Below are 12,574 nucleotides of genomic sequence, written 5' to 3'. Positions count from 1 at the left end.
CACTAACAGATTTTTGGTAAAAAAGAACCGTTTGGGCAATCTAGAGTTCTCAAAAAAACAAAGATCAGTTTTGAAAATGTTAAACTAAAAGCGACAAAATGTATTCTCTTCTAAATTCCATATTTTTTGCTAACAAGTCATCTCATTTCATCAGAGATAAAAATTACAGTGTTTTCATAAATCGGGGATTTCAAAGAATTTGATTTAACAGATTTCATGGAAGGAATTTCAAATCATTCGAATTCATTATCTAAAAAAATGATCTTTTCGTATTTTTTTTTAAAAAAAATTTATTCCTTATTTTATCAGATCTGTCGTTCTGACTATTAACCTTTAGCATAAAGCAAATAAATAAAATTCAGAGTTAGAGAGCTTATGGATTAACTTTCTTGAATATACTTGATATACTTGATTCAATTTTTTTTGAAAATAAGAAAACATTTTTTTTCAAATCTTTATTTTTTGAAAATGCTCTTCCAACTGCTCTAATCAGCTCTAAACAAGTCTGTGGGCTTTTCGGAAAATATAAAAACTAAACATTTTGTTGGTTGGTAACCCTCGCATATAAAACACGAAGATTTAAACAAACAATTGCAAGATGGAAACGGAAATTATCATTTCTTTTTCAGTTCACATAAAAATTATAGAAATTTTCAAATTTTTATTAAAAAAGCTCCGCAGAGTGAAAAGGCCCAGTGTTGTTTACTGCAAAGTTGTCAAAAATCTTATAAAATTCAAAAATAACACATTTTTTGTTGCAAAAAGCGGCTTTGACTAGGTTAGAGAATAGAAAACGGTTTAATTTGTTTAAATAGTCATACATCTGAGATATTTTTTAAAAAAAGGATTTTTGGCGAGATTTTTTTTACAAATTTTATTGTCAATTTTGGATTGTCAAGTTTTAGTTTCGAAACAATTGCCTAATGAAGTCCACACCAAGGTTTTCAAGTAAAAAAACAAGGCTTAAAAGAACGAAGACGAGCCATAGGTAAAGATCAGTTGCCAAAAAGAAGTTTTAAAACAAGATTTATTTTTGATGTCAAGGTTCGTATTTGTGTATTTCTGTTGTTGTTCGAGTGTTCGCTTTTGTAGTTGTATGTATTTGTGCAAGTGCATGTAATGTGCTTGGTATATGCGTGTAAACTGATTGCTTCATTATGCTCATGAAACATCAAAAAAGACAGAATTTTCCGAAAAATTTCGAAAAGCTCCCTTTCAAAGTTTACTGCCACAATTGCCTCAACAAATCCACGACTAGTTAAAAAACCAAAAAGACCCATATGAAGGGTATTTTTTTGTTGTTGGGGTTTGTATTTATGTGCTTGTGTGTGTAATATTTTTGGTGTGTGTGTGTTCTTGAGTTTTGTCAGTGTCCGTGTCTTTCAAATTTTACAACACTCACCTTAAAGACGTTCAAAGACGAATGCTGTCTTATTTCTAACGAGTCACCAAAATAGCTCGGCGCGCTTATGAATAGTATGGTAATGCTGTTGCTAATACAATTGATGTTAGAAAATTTATAGTTAAAAGCAAGGAGTGTTGCGTTTTCTGCATGATGTGGATATAAAGGCATCAAACAGTCTTAAATTTATCTCAATTGTTGCAGAATTTTGAATAGCCATATCATCGGATGTTATCGGCATCAGATTCATTGGTATTGGGCGCTAATTTATCACTATATGAAAACTAATATCATTAAAAATTGCTAATGAAGATTCGTCTGCGAAACACCACAGACACTTTGACAAATTTTTTGCTCAAAACTTTTTGCTCAAATTTTATTTTACTTCGCTAAAATAAATGAAGAGGCACCCAAGGACAAAAAACTCTGATTTTTCTCCAATGAGACGGGCTTGTTGAATCTTTTCGATTGAAGTTTGACTGATTTTAAGAAAAAAATTACACTATAAATATGATGATATTTCTTGAGAAAAACGCCCTTCATCCGGCTGGCACAATCTTCAGAAACTAAGAAGAGGTCCAGTGGAATCTCTACTGTCTAAGAAAACTATTTAGAGCTTCAGTTTTGAGCGTTATTTGCTAATTTGTTTGGATTCAACGAATTTTTTTCAATATAAGCGTTATTGTGATCTATTTTGCTTTTTAGTTTAGTTGTGGAACATCTACATACTTTAAAAAGCCACGATGAGATTATTCCTTGATATCATCGTGGCTGCCTAGAACCCCGCGACTTTGAGTTATTGTTGTGCAGTCTTCTTTTGAGATCTGTTTACTTCTCGCCGAATTTTTTACGACAATGAGAGGTTAAATGTGAGCAGGGCTTATAATCATGCTGGAGAAAAAATGATTGAAGTAATACCGAAATGATTGATTATACGCATATTACAGCCCCCTCTTCTTAAAACTTCACATTAATGTTTTCAGAAAAACTTTAAAGTAACAATTCTGCTCATAAAAAGATCAGTTTGAAATGTGGGGAATAATAAGAAAAAAGACAGCTGAGAACAGGCCGCTGTGGCCTAATGCTGTTCCGCTGCGATTACGCAGGAACCACAATTATTTTTTTATTATTAGAACACAAGTGGCTGTCCGCCGTCATCTTCTTAGTGATGTAATACATTTTATAAAATTAATTTTTCTTCTCAAAGCCAACTATTATTAAATACTTGCGTGCTCAAAAACAGCTTTTAAAATAATAAAAAATTATAGTTTGACGTCATTCTTATTTTTGACAGTAAACACGAAAAATTGATGATCACAATGCATAAACATTGTGCTGATTGTATTCAATTTTGTCAGAGAAACTATTCAACACAGTCATTCAACTGTAATTTAACACAGCATACCGATATCAGGTGAGTTTTTCATGAAAATCACCTTTTTTAAGAAGTTTATGGGTATTAATATATCTAGGTATTTTTGCAAAGAAGCGAAAACTTATAAATTTAAACATTAGTGATATTTCCAAAAACTTAAATTTGCGATCTTAAATAATGACTGGGTTGAGCTCCCTTTGGTTTCCATCGATGAACATCAATGGTTTTCTATGATCCAGCTAATTTCAGGGATGATTGTCTATGACCAGAGAAGAAGTGGTAATAAACCACCGATGATCCATCAGTGAAGTGTCGATCGAAGTGTATACTAGGACCCATCGATGAAATTCAATGGGAGCCCAGACCGGGTGTTTAATATCCACACGGTTTATGTGCAGATTAAGAAGTTGTTTAAGAATTTCCGAGGAACTAAATAACTTTGGGTGCAGTTACATAACTTAGGATTTTGATTTTAAATAAACGTGCTGCCCTGACAAATCGGAATCAAATTCCTCTACCTTAAGCGTGTGATCAAATCATTAATAAACTGGCGGCAAATCAATAGTTGTGGGATTCCACGAAATTTTTTTGTCATGGTGGAATCGGAGTGACTGAAGAAGTTGAAATTCCCCCGGCAGAATGAGTGGTTCCCAGGTCGAGGTGGCCAGACCGAAGTGACCCCTGATCAGACGAGTTTCGAGCGCACACATGTTCCCGGTGCGCTCGAATTACATGGTCTGGAAAAGGCATCGAGCGCACTTTTGTCTGGACAATGGTCTGGAACTTGCCTGATCAGAGGCCACTTTGTTCTGGGACAGTCTGATCAGAGGTCACTTTGGTCTGGGACGGTCTGATTAGAGGCAGTTTTAAGCGCACACTAGTCTGATCAGAGACCAATTCCAGCGACATTTTTTTCACGTTTTTTTGTTTTCTTACAGACTTTTGTTGTCTCGGGTAAGAGACAACAATAAAACAGCATTCTGATCGGAACTTCATCTGAAAATCCGATGGGTTTGATCAGAACCAAGGGATCCAGCTGATAACAACTGCCGGTCACCTCAAGAAAAGATTTCGAATCAAAGTAGATCAAGACGTTTTTATGCAGAGCTGTCTAAGTTCATTTTTTCAGTTAAAAGCATAAAAAAAAATGGCATTCTCAGTAATTTTTTTTTGATCATTTTTTTTTCGATTTACTTTCATTAACAATACTTTCAGGATTGGTTTTTTGTTAGTTGAATATAAGATTGATAAAATGATAGACGAAATGAATATATTATAACGATATTGAGAGATTTGTTCATGTTTAAAATCATTCTCTGATCAGACTATTTCGAACGCACTTTATTTTGCAAGACGATGCCGCACCGTCTTGCAACATAATTATGTTGCAAGACGGTGCGGCATCGTCTTGCAAAATCTTGCAATATAACCATTCAAAGTTGGGGTTCGGTCTTGTCAAATGTTTCTCTTGGGGATTATTTTTTAAAATCTGAAACATAAAAAACGAAAAAAAGCACGTTTTTTAATTAGTTTTTATTATTAATTATAGAACATTTGCTTATAAATACACAAAGATTTATTTTCTCTTGAGCAATTATTTCTTCTAAAGTTTGTAAAGTAAAAGATTACTCCTTCTGTCCTGTAACGATCTCAGTGGGTCAGTAAAAAATCCGGATCTTTTCCGTTTGTGCCCCCCTAGTAAGTTATGCTCCCCCCAGTGACAGAGCACGTGACATTAGATAGTAAATCTTTATGTGAAAATATTGCACGTGCGTCTGGGGGTTACAAATAATATGCACCCACTAAGCTGGGGGGGGGGGCACAAACGGAAAAGATCTAAAAACCTTTTCATTCCTTTGTTTATTGAATCTATTTGTATCAATTATAAAAAGCAAAAATCAAAGAGCAGAACAGTTGGTAAATGCAATTTGCTGCGTAAATCGAAATCCAAACAAAGTTTTGGTTAAAAAGGCCTCAGCAGGCTAAAACTGAATTGAGCAATGAACTTTCCAGACTTACAAACACCACTGAGGACATGCGAAAACAGCTAAAGCAAAAAAACGAAATCGTACAAGAACAGAAACAATTAATCGACAAGCCAGTTAAAATGATCTCAGAACAAAACCATGTTATTGAGAAACAGAAGCAGCAGATAGAATTGAACGATAATGCAGATGCGTACCAGTGTCGAATGATTGATCAATTCCAATCTGAAGTCGGATATTTACGGGACCAGAACAGTTCGCTATTGGAAATATTAATGGATCACAATATTCAAATTTTTTGTGAGCCGTCGGAGCCAAAGTTTTTTTTCCGAAATATATTAACAGAAACACTAACCATCTTATAATTTCAGACAGCACATAAAACAATACGACAATCTGAGTTTTTTATGATGCTGGGATTCGTATCCCACTGCCAAAATCATTGATTTGGGACAAACAGTCAAACAATATTCGTCAGGTGCGAAATGTCAATAAATCATTTTTCATGCGGTTCATAATAGTATTGATAAGGGTGTTTCAGGGGTGGCCGCAGCATCTCAATTATGTGAAACTGTTATAAAAGCAATTAAAAAGTTGAAACCTCACCGAGTTCTACTTTCTGAAATTCCACAAGTTAAAAATGGCCATTATGGGCGTGATTTGAATAATACTGCAATTGAGAAGTTCATTAAGCAACTGGGAAATATTGCTTTGGAGCTGAATAGAACATTTAAATGGAATAAAGTATAGATTTTGAAATGCAACATAACAACATCGCAAATAAATAATGATGGTGTTTACTTAAGTTCGGCTGAAGTACAAAAAAAAATGTCAAGAGTATCCGGAACTATTATCAACAGCATTATATTACAGTATCACAAAACAACATTGCTATGCGACAAATTCAGCGTTTTTAATCAATCCTTTGGTTTTGTGACTTAATGTTTTTCTGTCAGCAAAAAATGAGCAATTCCAAACAAATAGTTTTTGCTTTTTTACTTAGCACATCAAATGAAAAATTTATATATTCGGTTATGTCACACAACCAAAAACTTGATTATTATAAGGTGAAAATTAGGATTTGGTTTTTTCGTTTTTTAAATATTTGCAAAATATTTTCTTTACACTTCATGTGCTTGCTCCTAAGTGGTGATATTCATCAAAAGCGGGCCCTTTTCTCACATTCGTGAATCGGACATTCTGATAGACATAGTTAGAAATGATTGCAAAAATCTAATTATTTGCCTCTTCAATGCACGCAGTTAAAAAAACAAATATGACCTTTTCCCTGAAAATGTTACAAATTTAACTCAAAACACAATAGTGATCCTTACTGAAACTTGGTTGAAGGAAACAAATAAAAAATCAGAGATTTTTTTGAGTCCGAAACACAAAATTTACTCAAAATCAAGGTAATCAAAGACAGGAGTAAATAAGGGTGGGTGTGTTGCCATCTGGGTTTCTAGGGACATAACTTCAAAACATCAAAATGATCTAAATGTACTCAATGAAAGCTTTTTTGAGTCCTTATGGGCAGAAATATCTGGGCTATTGAATGGTAAAATCCTATTTAATGCTTCGTATTGTCCAAATAAAAACTTGGGAAACTATTTCATCGATGAATTAACTTCAGAATCTTCCGCGGCTTACTCAGTCACTGACGAAGTTTTGCTTTTTGGCGATTATACACTCAATTCAACAACAAAAATCCATTTTATTGGATGAATTTGCGAGTACTTTTGGACTTACTTTATCAAACACAGAAAAACCAACACGAGCCATCAGCCCCGGCGTAAAACTAATCGATCATGGGTTTTCCAGCAAAAACGAAATTCACGAGGTTCAGATTTTTCCCCATCATTTTTAATCAATCACTTGACTGTTTCGTACACCACCAATTTTTTTGTTGAACCTAAAAACAGGAAGCAAAGTTCTATCAGTAGAAACAAAAGAAAGTTCGATGCAAACAAACTAAGTCTTGATCTTTCAAATCAGGACTGGAGTAATTTATATCGACGTGAAGATGGAAATAGCATGTACAATGCTTTCATAAATGTTTTCAGCACTCCTCTAGTGTTTCACGCCCCGCTTATAAAGAGCTCTCGACCAGAAAAAACTGCTGAATAAATTTGGCTAACAAAAAAACAGAGAGAAGAAATCACGAAAAAACAAAGACATTTTAATATCTGTAAAAGCAACCCATCGGAGCAAGCGCATACCATTTTCAAATATCAGAGAAACTTGGTTAATAGGCGTTTAAAAACAGCCTAAAGCGAGTTTTGCAAACAATTTTTCAATGAACTACCAACAAGTAAGGAACAATGGAGTTTCATCAAAAGAAAGAATTGGCGAAGAAAGGTAGTGTCTCGTTACAGACAAACTAGTCGATGGTGAAATAGAAGTAGATAATGAACTCGATATTGCAAATTGTCTCAATAGAAAATTTCAAAAATTAGGCTGATACAATGGACAAGTGCTCCAAGCCGAAAATCGAAAATCGTTTCGGAAAATCAAAAATCGGAAACTCAAAACTAAGACCCCAGTAAACTTCTTAGAAAGTAATTAGAACTTCTTAGAAAATTTTTAAACTGCATTTCACCAAGTTCTCATTTCCGCACAAGCACATATGTGAGCGCTCCAATTATTTCTCGCATAGAAGTTAGGGAAAAGTTCTGCTTCAGAACAGTCACACAAAAGGAACTCTTTGATGTCATTGATTCACTCGACAACAATAAGTGTTCAGGTCCAGGCGTTTTTAATTCTTGAGCAATCAAGGCAGCAAAGTTTGCAATCGGAACCCATTTGCAGTTTGTTTTTAACCCATGAGTTAGTCAAAAAGTTTCCCAGAAAATTTGAAACTTGCTTTCATTAGTCCGGTCTACAAAAAAGGGATGTAAGAATTTGTGAGAACTATAGGCCTATCTCAATTACTCCAATGTTTGCAAAACTCTTTGAGCGCATACTTCTCAATCAGGTTAACGAATTTATACAAAAAGAATGGATGTTAAAAACAATAGTCTTCTACAGGTGCTGTTTTACACTTAATCCAAGCATTACAAGAAAACTATAACAAATTAAAATTTTCAGTTGCTGTTTTTATTGATCTAGCTAAAGCATTTAATTCAATATCGCACGAATTTTTTCTCAAAAAGATTGAAGTTTACGGTTTTTCAGAAAGTGCAGTGTGTTAAGATAAATGATGTTTACTCAGAATGGTTGAAAACAAATCAGGGTGTTCCAAAGGGAACGCTTTTAGGGCCACTAGTTTTTCTTCTCTACATTAATTATTTTCGAGAAAAAGTACAAGGAAACTTCGACATAATTCATTTTGCTGATGACACAAATTTCAATTTTAGCAGAAACAAGTTTTCTTATAAGTGGTAATGTCTTAGTAACAAAAAACAACAGAACTGAACAGCTAATTCTCCTAAAGTCGAGCAGTCGATCATTACAAAAATGAAGAATCCAAAAATGGAATAAACTTCCGCGTGAAGTCCGGACTATCAGAGCACGCTCACAGTTTAAACGCGTGTTAAAACAGCATCTGCTCCAACAATTCAAACTTGTACCGTTGGAAAAGAACGATGGTGGCTTCAAAAGTTAATTTTACCTTTAAAAAACCGGAACAACTAACTTCGACTTTTGACGATGTACTAATTTTTTATATAAAATTTTAAACTTGTAATATTTAACCCCTGGGTTATATTTTCAATTTACTTGTTTTAAAAAATAAATTTGTTCTTGACTTTCCCTTTCTGAAAATAGTTCTAATTTAATACGAGAAAAATTTCTAATAATTGAGCCGCTATTCTCTCTCGAATAAAAATTATACTTTCAATATAAATTGAGAATACGCTCGTTTAAACCAAATGAAAGATTTTCAGTTGTGCTGAAAGCTTTTGTGTTAGAGTTTTGTGTTTAAAATTTATTTAATCGTTTTTGGTTTTCGCGGCATTTCTGTCGTATCATTTCTCGTATCCGGAAGATTTTTTAATGCAGTGTTGCATTGAGTTCTGAGCATGAGCGAATTTTAAATTCGCAATTAATTTGCTTGTTATTTATCTCAGCAAAATGAGATGTCAAATTTTTATAAACTTGTACGAAAGGCAAATGTGAAAGTACAAGTTGTTTGGAATCATTTATTCTTGTTCTAAAGAAATGATGATGTGCAAAATTTAGGGAACCAATCTCTGATGACAACTTGCAGTTTTTGTTGTTCCTGTACGTGTAGTATTTGTTCTAATTGTTTTGCAAATAAACTGCAATTCAATACTCGTTATGTATACCAAGTATTTATAAATGGGCTGATAGCCTTAGTTTTGGTGCTTTTTCAATAATTTTTTCCACTCGTTAACTACTGAAAATTAAATGCAATTCAACTCTTGTTAACTGTATCAAATAATAATAAATGGTCGGAAAGCCTTAGTTTTGGTGTTTTTCCAATAGTTTTTGCACTCGTTGACTGAATTCAAATGCAATTCAATAATCGTTAACTGTATCAAAAAACAATAAATCGGCTGCAAGATTTAGGTTTGGTGCTTTTTCAATAGTTTTCCACTCTTTAAAAGCAATTTAAGTGCAATTCAATACCATTTAACGGTATCAAATGTTGATAAATATGTTGAAAACCTTAGGTTTGGTGCTTTTTCAATAGTTTTCACACTCGTTAACTGCAATTTAGCTGCAATTCAATACTCTTTAACTGTATCAAATACCGATAAATGGTCTGAAAACCTTAGGTTTGATGCTTTTTCAATAGTTTTTCCACCCGTTAAAAGCAATTTAAGTGCAATTCAATACCATTTAACGGTATCAAATATTGATAAATATGTTGAAAGCCTTAGGTTTGGTGCTTTTTCAATAGTTTTCGCACTCGTTAACTGCAATTTAGCTGCAATTCACTACTCGTTAACTGTATCAAATAATGATTATTGGGCTGAAAACCTTAGTTTTAGTGTTTTTCAATACCTGCTCTGCTCGTTAAGCAATTTAACTGCAATTGAATACTCGTTATGTATACCAAGTAATGATATATGGGCTGAAAACCTTAGTTTTGGTGCTTTTTCTATAAATTTTCCACTCGTTAACTCCTGAAAACTAACTGCAATTCAACTCTCGTTAACTGTATCAAATAATGATAAATAGGCTGAGAGCCTTAGTTTTGGTCTTTTAACAATAGTTTTTCAACTCGTTAACTGCAATTTAACAACTATTCAATTACCGTTAACGGTATCAAATATTGATATATTGGCTGAAAGCCTTAGTTTTAGTACTTCTTCAACAGTTTTCCACTCGTTAACTGCAATTTAACTGCAATTCAATACTCTTTAACTGTATCAAATACTGATAAATGGTCTGATAACCTTAGGTTTGGTGCTTTTTCAATAGTTTTTCCACTCGTTAAAAGCAATTTAAGTGCAATTCAATACAATTTAACGATATCAAATATTAATAAATATGTTGAAAGCCTTAGGTTTGGTGCTTTTTCATTAGTTTTCGCACTCGTTAACTGCAATTTAGCTGCAATTCACTACTCGTTAACTGTATCAAATAATGATAAATGGGCTGAAAACCTTAGTTTTATTGCTTTGTTAACACTTGTTCTACTCGTTATGCAATTTAACTGCAATTCAATACTCGTTATATATACCAAATTATGATATATGGGCTGAATGCATTAGTTTTTTGTGCTTTTTCAATACTTTTTCCACTCGGTAACTGCAGTTCACTACTTTTTAACTGTATCATATATTCATAAATGGGCTGAAATACTTAGTTTAGGTTCTTTTTCAATAGAGTTTCCACTCGTTAACTGCAATTTAACTGCAATTAACTACTAGTTAACTGTATCATATAATGATAAATTTGCCGAAAGACTTAGTTTTGGTGCTTTTCAATTTTCTTTCTACTCGTTAACTGTAGTTTAACCTGAATTGAATACTCGTTAATTGTATCAAATAATGATAAATGGGCTGAAAACCTTAGTTTTAGTGCTTTTCCAATACTTGTTTTACTCGTTATGCAGTTTAACTGCAATTCAATACTCAATACTCGTTAAGTTTACCAAATAATGATATATCGGCTGAAAGTCTTAGTTTTGGTACTTTTTCAAAAGCGTTTCCGCTCATTAACTGTAATTCAACTGCAGTTCACTACTTGTTAACTGTATCATGTAATGATAAATAGGCTGAAAGCCTCAGTTTTGGTACTTTTTCAAAAGATTTTCTATTCGTTAACTGCAAATTGACTGCAATTCACTACTCGTGAACTGTATCAAATAATGATAACTGGGCTGAAAACCTTAGTTTTATTGCTTTTTTAATTACTGTTCTACTCGTTATACAAATTAACTGCTATTCAATACTCGTTATGTATACCAAATTGTGATATATGGGCTGAATGCCTTAGTTTTTTTGTGCTTTTTCAATAGTTTTTCCACTCGGTAACTGCAATTCACTACTTATTAACTGTATCATATATTAATAAATGGGCTGAAAGCCTTAGTTTTGGTACTTTTTCATTAGCGTTTCCAATCGTTAACTGCACTTTAACTGCAGTTCACTACTTGTTAACTGTATCATGTAATGATCAATGGGCTGAAAGCCTCAGTTTTGGTACTTTTCAAAAGATTTTCTACTCGTTAACTGTAATTTGATTGCAATTCACTACTCGTGAACTGTATCAAATAATGATAACTGGGCTGAAAACCTTTGTTTTATTGCTTTTTTAATACCTGTTCTACTCGTTATGAAAATTAACTGCTATTCAATACTCGTTATGTATACCAAATTATGATATTTTGGCTGAATGCTTTAGTTTTTTGTGCTTTTTCAATACCTTTTCCACTCGGTAACTGCAATTCACTACTTATTAACTGTATCATATAATACTAAATGGGCAGAAGACTTAGTTTTTGGTGTTTTTCATTTTTTTTCTACTCGTTAACTTGAGTTTAACCTCAATTCAATACTCGTTAATTGTATCAAATAATGATAAATGGGCTGAAAAACCTTAGTTTTATTGATTTTTCAATACTTGTTCTACTCGTTATGCAGTTTAACTGCAATTCAATACTCAATACTCGTTAAGTTTACCAAATAATGATATATCGGCTGGAAGCCTTTGTTTTGGTACTTTTTCAAAAGCGTTTCCGCTCGTTAACTGCAATTTAACCGCAATTCACTACTTGCTAACTCTATCATATAATAATAAATGGGCTCAAAACCTCAGTTTTGGTACTTTTTCAAAAGATTTTCTACTCGTTAACTGCAATTTGACTGCAAATCACTACTCGTTAACTGTATCAAGTGATGATAAATCGTCTGAAAACCTTATTTTTGATGCTTTTTTCATTACTTTTTTTCGCTCGTTAACTGCAATTTAACTGCAAGTCAAAACCTTAGTTTTGGTGCTTTTTCACTCGTTAACTGCAAGTCAGTATCCGTTAACGGTATCAAATATTTATTAATGGGCTAAAAGCCTTTTGTTTGTTGCTTTTTCAATAGTTTTTGCACCTTCAATTTAGCTGCGAATCACTAATCGTTAACTGTATCAAATAATGGGCTGAAAACCTTAATTTTAGTGCTTTTTCAATACCTGTTTCACTTGTTATGCAATTTAACTGCAAATCAAAAACTAAGGCTGAAAGCCTTAGTTTTTTGTGCTTTTTAAATAATCTCTCCACTCGTTAACTGCAATTTAACTGCAATCCAATACTCGTTAACGGTATCAAATTTTAGTAAATGGGCTGAAAGCCTTAGTTTTGATGTTTTTTCAATAGGTTTTCCACTCATAAACTGCAATTCAACTGCA

At 33.1% G+C, this 12,574-nt stretch overlaps 1 protein-coding gene across 1 annotated transcript in view; it reads left to right on the top strand.

Moving 5' to 3' along the window:
* Positions 1–2,697: 2,697 nt before the first annotated feature.
* LOC142344099 (uncharacterized) overlaps positions 2,698–12,574 on the top strand; it is a 69,929-nt gene continuing 60,052 nt past the window's right edge. Inside the window, exon 1 of the mRNA XM_075395585.1 lies at positions 2,698–2,816. The gene's annotated coding sequence lies outside the window, so the exon portion shown is untranslated. The remainder of the gene's footprint in view (positions 2,817–12,574) is intronic.

The sequence above is a fragment of the Convolutriloba macropyga genome, chromosome 8 (genome assembly GCF_964194025.1).
Source record: "Convolutriloba macropyga chromosome 8, txConMacr16.3, whole genome shotgun sequence".
NCBI classification, from domain to species: domain Eukaryota; kingdom Metazoa; phylum Xenacoelomorpha; order Acoela; family Convolutidae; genus Convolutriloba; species Convolutriloba macropyga.
This window is presented reverse-complemented; position numbering and strand designations above follow the sequence as displayed.